Here is a 16,221-nt window from a genome sequence, read left to right on the forward strand (position 1 = left end):
AGTGGCATTAGACACATTTGCGATCAAATGGAAATTCAATCTGGTATATGTTTTTCCCCCCTTTCCAGTAATATCCAAAGTACTGAAAAAGATACGGGAAGACCGGGTACAAGTAGTAGTAATACTACCTCACTGGCCGAGAAGGGCCTGGTTTACGAACGTGCTCAGGATGTCAATGCAGGAGCCTTGGAAACTGCCGAACAGACCGGACCTGAGTCTGGTCTGAACTGTCAACATTGTGTCTAGAGGCATGGAAATTGAGCGGCAGATATTGAAGAAACATAATTTATCTCCGCAAGTTACGGAAATGATGATGGAGGCTAGGAAGAAGGTGTCTTCTGTGGCCTATTACAAAACTTGGAACAAGTTCATTAAATGGGGAGGATTTAAAGGTGACTTTACATGTATTCCCACGGACAACGTGCTACAGTTCCTCTTTGAAGGTTTCCAAATGGGTCTAGCCACGGCTATAATTAAGGCACAGACGTCAGCTCTGAGTGTTTTATTTGATAGACCGCTAGCAGAAGACAGAATGGTTAAGAGGTTTGGAAGGGCGATGAAAAGAATCAGACCCCCAATTAAGTCCATTGTAGCACCATGGGACTTGAACCTTTTGTTGACTGTTGACTAAACATCCATTTGAACCTCTATCAGAGAGTTCATTAAAATTCCTTACCTGGAAGGTTGTGTTTCTTGTGGCAGTAACATCAGCTAGGAGGGTGAGCGAATTGAAAGCTCTCTGGATAGAGGAACCCTACCTAGTGATATTTCCAGATAGGGTGGTGCTACGAACACATCCAGAATTTGTTCCTAAAGTCGTGTCGGCATTTCACCTGAACCAGGAGATAACGCTATCTGATTTCTGTACAGATCCACAAAATGAGGAGGAAGAAGCTTGGCATACTTTAGATCTTGTCAGAGCTATATCCCTTTACCTTGAAAGAACTAAAACCTTCCGATCTACAAATCATCTGTTCGTGATTCCAGAAGGAATAAAGAAAGGAAAGGCACCCAGGGGCAAACGCAGGATTTTCAGAAGGGGGTTTCCAGAGGGGCGGAGCAAAGCACTGAGATGGACACTTAGGTGACCCAGTTTACGCAGGGTCAGTTAAAGTATTATAGATAGACCATATGTATATAAATAATAATAACAGTAAAAACAGCAGTGTAGACCCCTGGGCATAACAATGTATTGGGGCCCTACCGATCCTCCAGCGGTAGGGGTGGGGGAAGCTTTGATGTCCCGCGGGTGGTAGGGGGTATTATATCAACCGCTCAGCATGTAGGGCCTGGATCAGTAATTTCCACTAATTACCTCTTTACTGCACAGATGGTGGGAGATGAGGTGGGAGAAGGGGGCATTGGGCTGAATGAAGGGGCCCTGATACATAACTTCCAGGGTGGTAGAGGATGTTTAATATGCAGAGGAGGGGTGTATAGTGGAGTGGGCTTATTATTCATAATTTGCTGGTGGGAGGACAGCTTGCTTGACTGCAGATATCTCCAGTTCCCGGAAATAGATTTCTTAGATTTCAATGGAATTAAAAACTAGAGAATCCCACCTACCAAATGGTATTGGGGACTAGGGGATCAGAGTTCAGGAGGCAGAGCAATCTACCAACGAGGATATACAACTACATACCAGGTGTGTGGAGCTGGAGCAGAATTAGCTGCTGGAAAGCTGAAATCTCTGGTTCTGGGCACAGTAAAGACAAGCTACTAGTGTACTTCAAAGCGAAAGAGTCCCAGCTTTTGGAATATACCCTCAGAAAAACTCTAAGTCAGAAAGAACCTGAAATATCTGACTGGGAAGAGCAATTAATAGGCTTGGATGGGGACCACTGCTTTGAAGTCAGATATCTCCGGTTCCCAAGGGCCGATTTCTAAAATTCTTATACCGATGGAAAGAGGGGACCCTCAGCTTTCAGTCTAGGGCCCTTAGACTCATGGGGGGTTTCTGGGTACTCAGAAACCCCCCCTGCGTGCGCTACTGGCACCGTTGAAACAAACAATATCTAGATGGATCAGATAAACCATCTTGTTTGCGTACAAGAAAGTAGGCAAGGCGGCTCCTCCTATCGTTCAGGCACACTCTATTCGGGCAGTATTCACTTCCTGGGTGAATAAGGTGAAGGCGTCAGTGTCCGAGATCTGCAGAGCAGCTACATGGTCCTCTGTTCATACGTTTGCTAACCATTATGCACTTAATGTGTCTACTGCCCACTTTGGGAAGCATGTGTTACAAGCGGCTCTTTCTGGCTGATTGGAGTCTATATAATATTTACATGCAGTATTTAGCCCTCCCGTGTGTTTACTTGGGTATGTCCCAGTGTTAAGGCTGCCATGTGGATCGTAGAAGAAAGAGGTGAATTATACTTACCGATAATTCCTTTTTCTTCCTAGAGATCCCATGTTTTCCCTCCCTGTGTATTATGTTGTGTTGTGTTTTTCTCCAGGACCATTATTACGGAGACATTAAAAGACACAGAGGAGAGAGAGGAGGGGGCTATTATACCCAAGGTGGGTGGTCCTAGAGAAAAATATCCTGTCTGAATCTATGGGGGAAGGGGAATATCCCAGTATTAAGGCTGCCATGGGATCTCTAGGAAGAAAAAGGAATTATCGGTAAGTATAATTCGCCTCTTTCACAAAGCACTCCTGTCTTCGGGATATGGTCATTTCGGTCAAAATCAACTAGGTCGACATGGGGATTTTTGAGTGTCGACAGGCGGTATTTCATACCCTACCATCCACTAGGGTGAGAAGAGAGAAAAAAATAGTGTGCCGATCGTAGTGAGGCACTGTGCCCGAAGCACAGCAAGGGGACGCAGTGGTATGTTTCTTGTCCATGGCGAAAGGCGGTATTTCATGCCCTACCATCCACTGGGGCAGAGGTAGGCAATTAGCAGCCCTCCAGCTGTTGAGGAACTACACATCCCAGCATTTATTACATTATCTATTACATCCTGTCACCTTGCGGGGCATACACAGGCAGAGTGGACGGAAGCAGGGTCCAGTGCACACCGCTGGGCACTACACCTTCCAGAACAGCGTGGCCGGGTCATGGGAGGGTAAGCGCTCGCTCAGAGCATATATCGCTGTTCATTCTGTGTACTCTGTGGGAGCAGGTCACAGCGCTGGCATGGACACTGCCCCCCACAGCAGTGATTCTACTAGCCCACCAGGGTAAGGGAGCACAGGCTGGAGGCTGTCCCCATGGGCGGAAAGCTGTTCTCCATTTTTTAATCAGGCTCTATGATACCACTGGGGAAAGTCCAGCTTAGAGGAGGCGGCGGCGCTGGCCTGTAACCCCTCCCCCCAGCTTTAGGCACCAGTTCACCTCACTGCTGCCCACCTGTAGCTGCAAATTCGCACCATCAGTCTCCTCACAAGCTGGCAGCCATCTTCACCGCTATGCAGACTCCTGGATTGCTGGGCGCTGCTCCCCTGTAAGTCACCTGCTGACAGGTTTTTACAGCACTTACTGTCCTACACTGCCTCTGGCTCATAGTGTACTGGACATGGTGCCAGTTACAGTAGTTTGTGTGGGCTAATTTTCTACTGTATGCATGTGTGACAAAATGTGCTGATTTCTACTGTGTTTTTTCTCCTGTGTTAAATCTACACTGCATTTCACTGTCTCTGCATTACTTAGACAGGTGTACTAAAGGGAAGCAGTAGTACTATAAACTGGTCACAGAGTCTCACTTGTGGCCGGGCGTTCCTAATGTTAGCTGCTAACATGGATAGTGAGGAATACCAGCAGGTGGAATATCCACTACTGTGTTCATGCACTGGATGCGCAGTGGGTCTATGTGACCGGGAGGGGGTGCAGGATGGCCTGTGCTAAATGCCACATTCCGGTACCCCCTCATCAGGTTCAACAGCCTTCTTGGGTGGCCTTTACCCAGTTGCATTGTACTTAAGTGGATAGGATGACACCCATTACGGGTCCTGCGCCTCTGCCACCAGTGATGCAAGTAACTCCACCATGGGTTAATTCACTGTCGGACACCATGCTGTCCTTGACACAGTCCCTAGCAACTCAACCGCCACTGCCTGCGCCTGCACAGGATTCAAATAGGCCACAGTCGACCCTGATGACAGATACCAGTGAATCATCAGGGAGGGGAAGCTGAGGACAATGGGTCAGACACCTCAGACGTGGAAACTGACACTGAGGAGGTAGTGACCACTACCATTAATGTCCCTGAACTCAACCGCCATACGGGCGGTCCTCCTATCTGAGGAGGAGGAACCGGCTCTGATGGCAAAAAAGCTGGACGTGTTTAAGTGCCATAAAGTGGTCACGGACTAATTCTCTCATTCTGATCACTTAATGGCAGTCAGAACAGAGTTGTGGAAAATCTGGGGAAGAAATTCCCAATTCCTAAAAGAGTAACCATTAGGTACCCACTACCTGTGGAGGATTACAAGTTATGGGAAAACCCACCACCGGTGGATTCCCATGTGACCCGACTGGTTAAACCCTCAGTGTTGCCGGTCACTTCTTCTGCCTTGCTAATGGATGTCACATATGTCTAGAACAGTGCCTAAAGTCAGTGTTTAGTCCGGCAGGTGCTATTAACAGGCCTACCATTGCACAGCTAGGGCAATTCAGGACTGGCTAAAGATAATTGAAGCTGAACTTCCAATAGATGTTTCAAATGCACTGCGCGATTATCACACGTGCAACAGGCGGTCATACACCACCGAAGCCTTGGTGGATGCGGCCAAGGTCTCAGCGGTCTCGGTGTTAACCAGACGCATACTATGGCTACACTCATGGAATGTGGACGTGGAGTCCAAAAAGGCTTTAGAGGTGTTGCTCTTTATGGGGGACGTCCTATTTGGGGAGGAGCTAAACAAAATAGTTTCCTCCCTAGCTGCAGCTAAGACGGCATGTCTTCTGTCGGCTTCTACCACTACTAGGCCAAAAGTTACTACTTTTTGTCCGTCAGGGAAAATTAAAGGACAGGTGTTGGACAGACAGGAAGGTCAAGTCAGTCAAACCCAGCTCCAGACAACCCTGGGCAGCTAGACAGGCAACTCCGCAGCCTGACGGTGCTGGCCTCCCTACGGCGGGATCTCAGGGTGGGGGTCCGACTTCTCTTCTTCGCAGAAGTCGACATACGATGCCTGGGTGTGAGAAGTGGTGACCCATGGGTACACTGTGTCCTTCAAAAGACGCCCCCTCAACGTTTTTTTCCAACAAATTTGCCGAAAGATGTAAAAAAGAGGGCCTGTCTGCAACAGGTAGTAGACTCCCTACTACAGTCCAGAGTGATTGTACCAGTAACTCAACAACAGCGAGGTCAAGGGTATTCATCGACCCTGTTTTTGGTACCCAAATCAAACTGATCTTTAAGGCCTATACTAAACCTGATATCATTAACAAGTTTGTGAAGGTGTCAAAGTTCCACATGGAGACACTAAGCTCCATTGTTTTTGCAATGGAACCGGGGACTGCATGGTATCCCTGGACATTTAAGATGCATACCTGCATATCCCCATTGCTCTGTCTCACCAATGTTTTTTGCAGTTTGCCATACTACCTCAATACTATCAGTTCCAAGCCCTCCCATTCGGGTTGGCCATGGCACCAAGGATTTTCACAAAGGTTATGGCAGTCATGACAGCCTCCCTAAAACATCTGGGTCCTCCCATATCTGGACGATCGCTTGATTCTAGCCAGTTCACAGGAGACACTGTTAAAACACCTTCATCTGGCAAAGGATTTCCTACAGTTTAATGGATGGCTTATAAATTGTAAGAAATCTTCTGTGGTTCTGTCCAGGCAGATGTTACACCTGGGAGCTCTTTTAGACTCCGAAGTTCAGAGAATAATACTCCCTCTGGAAAATTGCCAGCAGCTGCAGGCCAAACTTCAAAACTTCCTTCACCTCCAGAGAGTCACAGTAAACCAGGCCATGCAGATTCTGGGCCTTTTGGTGTCGACATTTGACATGGTGGAATGGACGCAATTCCATTCTCATCCCACTACAGAGACTGATACTAGCGAGGTGGTACTCAGTCCATACGGTCGTACTCAGTCCATACGCTCCTGGACAATGAGTCTTGCCTCAGAAGTCTGAGTGTCTCTAAGGTGGTGGCTGGACCAGACACACTTGCAAATGGGAAGGCCATTTTGGAATCCACAGTGGGTACTCCTCATCACAGACACAAGCCTGCGGGGTTTGGGAGCCATAACAGAATACTGATCCTTGCAAGAAAAATGGTCTCTGGAAGCATAGGTGCCGATTCTGTGGGTGCTCAAGGGTCCGAGCACCCACGGAAATTGTTGAGCACCAAACGGGACCGAGTCCTGCTGCTGGGCCGCCATATTAACTTGCTAATTTGCGGCTGCAGTACCCGCATCGCCAGACCTGCCATCTGGCAATAGTATGCCAGGATGGTGGGAAGAGTGTATTCCGTCCGCGGAGTAATATGCGGATGTGGGTCAGCCAGCATGTGCGTGCTCTGGGCATGCTGTGCGACTGAGTAGCATTTATGTACCTGCACTGGGGGGGGGGGGGCATTTATGTATTCGGCATTGTGGGGGCATTTATGTACTTGGCAATGTGGAGGCATTTATGTACTTGGCACTGTGGGGGCATTTATGTATTTGGCCGTAATGTGTAAAAAGGGGCATTCTGCTGCTGTAATGTGTAAAAAAAGGAACTCTGCTGCCGCAATTTGAATATTGGAGACAACTGTGCTGTGTAATATAAATTGGTATTATTTTGAGGCCACGCCCCTTCCCCATGAATCCACTCCCCTATATTTTTGGCTTGAGCACCCACCAGAAAAAAACATAAATCGGTATCTATGTCTGGAAGAATCAAAGTTGCCAATAAACATCCTGGATCTAAGAGCCGTCTTCAATGCACTCCAGTTGGCGCAGGATCAGGTTCAGATTCGGTTAGACAATGCCACCATGGTGGCTTACATAAACCACCAGGGAGGCACAAAAAGTGTAATGGCCATGAGTGAGGTATCCGAGATCCTCCAATGTGCCATGTGCCAGCCATCTCAGAAGTGTTCATCCCAGGAGTTCTGAATTGGGAGGCCGACTTCTTAAGTCGCCAGGACATTTACTCGGGAGTGGTCACTACATCCTGAAGTGCTTTGGCAAATAGCCAAAAGGTGGGGCACTCCAGACGTGGATCTAATGGTGTCTCGACACAACTACAAGGTGCCGCTGTTCGGTACCAGAGCCAGAGATCCTCAGGCGGCATTCACGGACACTCTGTTCATACAGTGGAACTTTCATCTTCCATAAGCTTATCCGCTAGTATCTCTTCTTCCTTGACTTGAATCCTCCGGAAGTTAAAAACAAGAAGGGAGAAGCCTAATCCTGGTGGCCCAGGAGACATTTATTTTTAGATCTAGTGCAGCTGCTTCTCCATTTTGGTTACCACTGCGACAAGATCTGCTCAGTCAAGGTCCTTGTCTGCACCCGAATCTGAAGAGACTTGCTTTGATGGCGTGGCTCTTGAGACATCCCTGATGTTAACCCTGTGGGACCCAGGAACCCTGAAGAAGTGAGTTATGGTAAAACCTACCTTAGGTTAACTCCCTTTCTTCGAGGTTCCTGGGCCCACAGGGCGCCCACCCTAGTTCGCCTGATGTATATGGGGCATGCGACTTTGGTCGTCGGTCCTCTTTCCTCTTGTATGAGTGTATATTTACCATGCCTATATTTTGTCTTCTGTCCTCTTCTGCTTCCTGCTTGGGCTTGTTAAATAAATTGACTGTCTAGCATTGAGGCAGGGTTATAGGGGAGAGGAGCCAGGCATGATGGGAAGCCTAAAGCTTTGGAGAATTAGTGCCTGGTCCTCCCGATCCGCCTACAACCCCAATGTTAACCCTGTGGGCCCCGGAACCTCAAAGAAAGGGAGTTAACCAAAGGTAGTTTTTACCATAACTCCCATTTTCTGTCCCATTATCTGACCTAACAACCCCCCAATGTGTTTAAGATTTAAGATGTGTTTAAGTACCTCCTGAGGATCCCGGCAGTATGGACGGCTGGCTGCACTTATGAAAAAAAAAAGGGACTTTCGGAAAATGGCTGCCCCATAGGAAAACAAGTTTAAAAAAAACTGTCTTTCGTATGGGGGCAGCCATTTTCCGAAAGTCACTTTTCTTATAAGAAAAGTGACTTTCGGAAAATGGCTGCCCCCATACGAAAGACCGCACAGATTACCGTTTTAAAACGGTTTTTAAGTGCGGTCTGAAAGGGGCATTACTTACTTTATCCTGAACCACTACCCTGACTTTTTTTTGCTTAGGTAAAATCGCTCAGCATACATCGCTGCATGTGTATGGGCTCTCTATGTGCGATCTAGACACCGGGAAATTGCTTACCCTAAATGTCTTAGCATAAACGGTTGGCACACATCTCAGCCAGTGTATGCCCGTTAAGTGCCTGCGGGAGCTGCTCACATTTCTGGCTTCTCCTGTGAGTCAATGTTATTTAGCTAGGGATTCTTCTAGCAGCAAGAGAAGGACAGTTCAGCGGCTGCTCTGCCTGTCCACATTGGGGGGAGCTGACGGCGAGAACTCTCCTTCACTACACTTTGCGCAGGGGTCTGTGGCTCTGAAACCACTGTCCCTGGGATTTCTGGATGCTGCTGCCCACAGTGAGCCTCACAGTCCGGCAGCATGACAGGTTGTGAGTATAGGCAGGGCACCCTGTTAGTGGGATGCCCTGCATTAATAAGCCGTTCACTAATAGAAAAACACCATTCTGCTCAGTGTTTGTTTGTCTCTTCTGTCCCTATTAACAGTATAATTACGACAGCAAAAGGTTCAAAAGCAAATCAGAAGGCTGTCACTTTACAAAATGCTAAAACAAGTTTATGGGCTGTATACAATGCGGCCAGCGAGGGGGTTAAACGGCGTAGATCGCCGAAAACAAGTGATCCTCTCCATTTAACTCCCATGCTGGCCATTCACCCTATTGTATGCTCCGAGGGAATCCTCGCTGTCACAGGATGGCAAGGATTTCACCAAACAGTAAGGCTCACGTATAATGCAGGGAGCCCGCTGAATTTAACCGCGAGTCTCACTGTTTTAGCGACCACACACAACGTTTTCCTCTCACTACATAAACCTAGCGAGGGGGGAAACGGCGTGTGCAGAGGGTCAGTGGAATACTGACCCTGCAAGCTGTGACAGTGAGGAGTCAGCACTGCTCGCTGTCACAGCTCACAAAAATCATTCAATGCACCCCTATGCCAGATCATTCCGCAAGTTCTTTATTGTGTGCAACATGTGATTCTGATAAGCAGACTCCTGTTTGGGTGTCCCAGCTCACACAGGTTATGTCTAACCTGTCTGCAGAACTGGAAGTAAAGAGAGGGAAGAGCTTCCACTGACTCTAAGCCGGTCTGGGCCCAGGCACTGGTTAGATCAGGGGTGGGTTTAGCAAAGATATCACCCTCTACATCATTAGGGGCCCAGTTTGAGCACCTTTTTCTGGAAATTGTTTACAGATTGGGGGCTACAAGACATTGATCTCATGGCCCCTACATCTCAACAAGAAGCCGTCAGTTTTCCATTGCTCAATCAATGGATCCAAGGGATTTTCTAATGGATGCCATGACAGCCCCATAGTCATTCCTGCTGGTATACATCTTTCTCTCTATGCCCATGCATCCATGGGTGAGTCCGCGAAATTCATCAGAAAGCTTATCCAGTCTTCTCCATTCTTCAGGACCCAAACCAGAAGGCAGCACAGAAGGTGTAATGGTTAGCATTGCTGCCTCACAGCACTAAGGCTTGATTCTCACCATGGCCCAAACTGTGCAGAGTTTATTCTCCCCGTGCTTGCGTGGGTTTCCTCTGGGTACTCCTTTTTCCTCCCACAATACAAAAATATACTGGAAGGTCAATTGGCTGCAAACAAAATTAACCCTAGAATGTCTATGTGTGTGTGTTTATATATGTTAGGGAATAAAGGGGCAGATGTATTAAGCCTTAACAAGAGATACATGCAAGGGTGATAAGGAGAGATAAATATCTAGCCAATCAGCTCCTTACTGAATTTTTTCAAAGTCTGTAACATGGCAGTTAGCAGGTGATTGGCTGGGCGTTTATCTCTCCTTATCACCCTTGCCCCATAGAGTGTAAGCTCCACTGGGGCACAGACTGATGTGAATGTTGAAATATTCTCTGTAAAGCGCTACTGAATATGTATGCGCTATATAATACCCCTTTTCCACTAGCCTAAAATAACCCGGGTTTTTGCACGGGAGCGCGCAAAACCCAGGATTTTAGGCAGGTGGAAACGCTCCCTGTAGAAATAACCCGGGTCATGAGACCCGGCATTTCTACCCAGGTAGTGACCAGGGTTGAACACGGGTTCAACCTGGGACACTGTGTAGTGTAAATGGGTAACCGGGGTCGATGCAACACGGGTCCCGTTCACTACAGTGCAAAAGCCGGGGCTGGGAGATGCTTTCATCTCCCAGCGCCTCCCCGATCCCACCTCCCGGTGACGGGAAGCGGTCATCTATTAGAATGAACTTAGGTCTACAGTCATTAGGTCGACCCCACTAGGTTGACTGGCAGGAAGGTCAACCTGACTTAAGGTCGACATGGGCCAAGGTCGCCATGACTTAAGGTCGAATTTGCATAAAGGTCGACATGAGGAAGGTCGACTGGTCATAAGGTCGACATGGGGTTTTTCACTGTTTTTTGTGCCGACAGGTGGAATTTCATGCCCTACCATCCACTAGGGCGTGGAGGAGGTTATTAAAGCTGTGGCGAGCGAAGCGAGCCACCGTGCCCGATGCATTGCGAGCGAAGCGAGAGAGCCCCCAAAGCTGGGCGAGCGGACGTGTAAAAGGAGCCCGAAGCGTGGTGAGCAGACGCTGATTACTCGACATGTATTCCACGGCCGCTCGCCACGCTTCGGGCTCGCCACACTTTATAAAACTGACTCCGCGCCGACGTGGATAGTGGGGGTATGAACAGGTCAGGAGGATGCATACCGCTTCGGGCTGGCATGGATAGTGGGTTTGAAATGGAGGAATTGGAGGAATTTGCCAGTAACATGGAGCACTGGCAAATGCGTCCTTTATTGTGCAGGAGACTCACTTGCGCCCGCACTCCCCCTTTGTGCATGAGACGAACACACTACCGAACCCCTAACCCTGACCGTCTCCCTGAAAGTGGACAGGGGCAGGGTTGCCATACCCTGCCGCACGAATTACATAGATGCACAAGCGTATGAGACGCTTGTGCGTCTCAGGCAGATGGAGTGCCTCTCAGCCGGCGCCCGCATGATCGCCTCTCTGCCGGCATCTGCCAGCACAGGGGATCTGACGGTTACTGGCGCTGTGTGAGAGGCACTCAATAGGCTTGCCAGGGACAGTACGGTAACTACGCTGCCTGATGGGGATGCTACGCTGACTACGCAGGGCTGCTGCTGGGGCACTACACTAACTACGCTAGGCTGCCGTTGGGCTATGCTGACGTAGCGTAGTGTGCCGCCATGAAACTACACAAGTACCAAATGACCAATTGCTCAAATCGTTCTGTGTGTATGAATGATATAGAGCACAGGTCTTCAACCTGCGGCCCTCCAGATGTTGTGAAACTACATATACCAGCATGCCCTGACAGTTTTGCCATGCTCTTATAGGAAAAAATGTGGCAATGCATGCTGGAACATGTAGTTTCACAACATCTGGAGGGCCACAGGTTGAAGACCCATGATATAGAGGATGATGCGCGTATCCGCCGGTCGTTAGTAGAGGCTGATGATCTTTCCTGCATGCAGAAAGATCAGCGACCAATCGTTAGCGATGTGTACCAATCATTTCATGTATATACACGATGAACGATTTGGTAAAGCTGATTGACTGGCTCCAACTCCCCTACATCATCGTTAAAGATCAATCGTTCATCATTTGACAGCAAATCGTTTGTGCAGGTGTTCAGAGGAAATCATTAAAGACATTGAATCGTTTGCCAAATCGCTCCGTGTGGATGCACCTTAAAGGTCCATACACACTGGGCGATTATGCCCAGCGTGTATGGACAGCAATGGTCATCGCTGGGGAGAAAGCTGCTCAGTGCATGCACACAGCTGTTTTTCTCCTGCCCGCTGCCCGCTGCTGTCAGTGGGGAGGGGGGGTGGCTTTGCAAAGCCGCTCATCGACTGGAACGGCTTTCCCATCGATGATGCAGGAGCACGCATCACCGCTCACCACTCATCGCCGGGCCATACATACTGGGCGGCTTTGAGCTGCTTTGACCTCTCTCCCTCATTTCAGCTAGCCCACATTATGTAGAAGTTACATTTCTGAAAAAAAAAGGAATGAGAGATAGATACAGTAAAGGCCCATACACACTAGAAGATTATCTTTCCATTCTGGCTGGTTGGAATGAAAATCTGGAAATTTCTGGGAACAAATTGCAATCAACCGTTTGCTCCCAAATGCTGGAAAATGGACAAAAGCACCATCTGCATAAACTGATTTAAACGATTTTTGTCTGTTTTCCATGTTTAGGAGCAAAAGGTCAATTGTCATTTGCTCCCCAAAATTTCCAGATTTTTATTCCAACCAGACAGATTGGAAAGATAATCTTCTCGTGTGTATGGGCCTTTACATTGAATCATCAGCACCATTTCCCAGCACTTTATCAAGTATAGTAGCTCTTAATAACTGCTTTGGGGCTCATCTACATTTGTATATAAGTAATTTTACAAGATTCCTCTCAGATGTAGCAGGGACCACCCACGCTTCTATGTGCCACGTTCACAATCTCTTTTTATAATCTCTCCATATAAGGAATTAGACACGCCCCCTTAACGGGGCTCTTTGCAAAATTCTATTTCCGACTATAATCTCCCTTAAACTCCCTTAACAAAAGTAGGCAAGTATGTTACAGACAGTGTAATGGTTAGCATTACTGCCTCACACCCTGAGGTCATGTGATAAATTCTCACCATGGCTATGTGTGGAGTTTGTATATTCTCTATGTCCTTGTGCCATATTATGTTTTTATGTCTGACTATTCCATACCTCCCAACATGACCCTCTCCAGGAGGGACACAATGCTCTGCTCCTGCACTTCCCTTTTAATGTATGATTGCCATCACCTGTTTTAAGAAAGGTGTTCCACACAGGTGATGGTAGTTATAAATTAGGAGGGAAGTCCAGAAACAGAGTATTGTGTCCTTCCTGGAGAGGGTCATGTTGGGAAGTATGCTATTCTGAGAGGTTATCAACAGCCTGTTGGCCAGCCTAGATCAGGGTTGTCTACGTGACCCTCTCCTTCAGGAAGAAAATGGGGTATGGGTAAAAAACGGATTAGGACAAGACCCCTGGACCAGACTCTGCATTTTGGAGCTTGTAGCATCCGGTCCAGGGGGTGTCCTGTCCGAGGGGCTGCCTGTGACAACTGACACCAGGGGGAGGGGGTAAATAAAGCCTCCCTGTATGGTCCTGGCATGTAGCAAAAAAACAGAACGGTCCGGACCACATGAGGAGGCTGTAATCTCCCCTTCCCCATGTCCCTGGTGATAGCTATCACAGAGACTCCTCCAGACAAGACACCCCCTGGACCAGACACTACAAGATACAGACTGCAGATTTTGATGTCCGGTCCGGAGTAGGGATGGCCATCGTGGCCTTTGCCATCGATGGTTGCCATTGATGGCAAAAGTGCAACTGGCAATCAATGGTGTATACGTATGCAATGGATGACCATCGATGTTTTTACATATCGATGGTCATCCATTTGCTTAGAAAGATTGGCCTTTGGGACAATCAAAATACAGGGGTGGGGCTTCATGGGTGTTGGGGCGGAGCTATTCTCCGTGTCTCAGCGGGTGTGGATCGATTTATCGACCATAGTTACAAAAAAAACAGTGAAAAAACCCATGTCGACCTAACGACCTGTCGACCTAACCAATGTTGACCTAACACATATGTCGACCTAAATCCATGTCGACCTTGTCCCATGTTGACCTAGACACCTGTCGACCTTCACCCATGTTGACCTAGAACCCTGTGGACCCAACAGTGTCGACCTAATGACTGTCGACCCAACTATGGTCGATAATACGCTGTAATATGCTGTCCCAGCCCCTGGTTGAAAAAATAAAAACTAAACTATTCAGTTTAGCCTGACACCGATGGTGGGAAACCATCTGGTTCTCCCCCATCGATGTCAAAACTATTCAACATCGGCCATAAACCATTGATGATTTCTAATCATCGATGTCCGATGGCCATCCCTAGTCCAGAGTCTTGTTTGGGTCCGGTTTTTACATAGTCCCGAGAAAATGCTCTGTTCCTGCCTTCCCTGGTAATGTAGGATTGCCATCACCTGTGGTGAGCTATATAACTGATAGGAAAGGTGTTTCACAAACAGATGGCAATCCTACATTACCAGGGGAGTCCAAGAGCAGAGCATTTTCTCCCTGAAGGAGAGGGTCAAGTAGGCAATCCTTGCCTAGATGTAGTCAGAAACTGCCAGCGTGATGGTTAGTAGTTTAATCAGACTCTTTCCACCTAACATCTTGATTGTAAATTTCCTAATGCTTTTAAAAATATAAATGTTACCCATTCAGATGCTGTTTATAATTTTCATAGGTAGCATAGGCAGAGGGCAAGTCAGGGTTGGGCTAGATAATGACGCAGTGTGGCGGGCGCTGCACCCTAGTCCGCAATTAGCGCAGCGGTTGCATTATCGGCAACTCTGGGGGTGTGTGTGTGTGTGTGTGTGTGTGTGTGTGTGTGTGTGTGTGTGTGTGTGTGTGTGTGTGTGTGTGTGTGTGTGTGTGTGTATATATATGTATATATATGTATATATATATATATATGTATATATATATATGTATATATATATATATATATATATATATATATATATGCCTGACGATAATGCACCAGCATTGAAACGTTGCTGTCTTCAATAAAACTCTATATTCTTGAGATTCCACGCGTCTGGAGTGCTGTGTCTACCCCACCAAGTCTACATACCTACCCGACCAGCAACGCTCCAAGGGAAGCAGTGCCCAGCTTACCTAAAGTGTATATGTATATGTGTGTGTGTATATGTGTGTATATATATATATATATATATATATATATATATATATATATATATATATATACGGTGTTGACGCCTTAGACTGGGCATTGTAGGCCCTGAGGATGGAGCGCTCAGGTATTCAGGGAGGGGGCAAGATGGCATCATGGGGGTGACTCGTGTGCGGCCGGGGGCTTTCTCTGCTGCTGGTATGTAGTGCAGAGGGTCCTCTATTGGTGTACAATTACCACTGCAGAGTGCTACATTAGGGGCTTCTAGCCCTGCAGCTGTTCAGCCCCCCACATGGGCCATGCTTTCCAGGTCACCGGCTCTCGCGTGTTACACCTGGAATACATGAACTGTGCGGGTTCCTGAATTGGGAAGCCGTGATCTGGCTGCGTGCTGCCATAGTCTCCCCCACCCCACGCAGCCACATTCCTGAACTAGGAACCTGCTGCACATTCTGCTCCTGGCAAACATCTCTGTGTTTGGTAACCTGGTATTGTGGCCCCATCTGTAGGGCAGACGGGCAGCATTGCAGATGGACATGTGAAATGATGGTTACCATCTTTCGGGACTGACCTGAAATGGAGAGAACTCTTATTTTCTGATCACTTGTCTACATCTGTTATAAGATGTTAACCTTAACTGCAGGTTAGTTATAATTGATTTGACCACATGTAAACTTTAAATTTCCTATTGCCAACCTCTATGTGTAACTGGTTGTGTTCTATTACTATAGAGATCATGGAGGCCCAGAATGGTGTCATTGAGGTTAGTACATAATAGCTCAAGCTTAATTCCCAGTGTCTTGATTATGAAGAATACAATTTCTTCCTGCAGAGCAACTGGAATGAAATTGTTGACAATTTTGATGATCTGAATCTAAATACATACTTGCCTACCTGACCCTCTCCATGCAGGAGAAAATGCTCTGTTCCTGGACTTCCCTGGTAATGTATGATTGCCAACACCTTTTACCTAGCTCCCCACAGGTGATGGCAATCATACATTACCAGGGAAGTCCATGGAGAGGGTCATGTAGGAAAGTATGATCTAAAAGAATCTCTTCTGAGAGGCATATATGCTTATGGTTTTGAAAAACCCTCTGCTATTCAACAGCGTGCAATCATCCCCTGCATTAAAGGTTGGTATAGTTGATCTCTTTCT

At 47.5% G+C, this 16,221-nt stretch overlaps 1 non-coding gene and 1 pseudogene across 2 annotated transcripts in view; both read left to right on the top strand.

Annotated features, from left to right (window-relative positions):
- Positions 1–250: 250 nt before the first annotated feature.
- LOC146062978 (eukaryotic initiation factor 4A-II-like) overlaps positions 251–16,221 on the top strand; it is a 37,365-nt pseudogene continuing 21,394 nt past the window's right edge. Inside the window, exons 1-2 of the transcript XR_014471545.1 lie at positions 251–543; positions 16,071–16,198. The product of XR_014471545.1 is annotated as a eukaryotic initiation factor 4A-II-like (transcript). The remainder of the gene's footprint in view (positions 544–16,070; positions 16,199–16,221) is intronic.
- Positions 15,599–15,668, top strand: LOC146066015 (small nucleolar RNA SNORD2). Its single transcript, XR_014472818.1, has one exon. It is a non-coding gene; the product is annotated as a small nucleolar RNA SNORD2 (small nucleolar RNA).

This window comes from Crinia signifera, chromosome 3 (genome assembly GCF_055691185.1).
Source record: "Crinia signifera chromosome 3, ASM5569118v1, whole genome shotgun sequence".
In the NCBI taxonomy this organism is placed as follows: domain Eukaryota; kingdom Metazoa; phylum Chordata; class Amphibia; order Anura; family Myobatrachidae; genus Crinia; species Crinia signifera.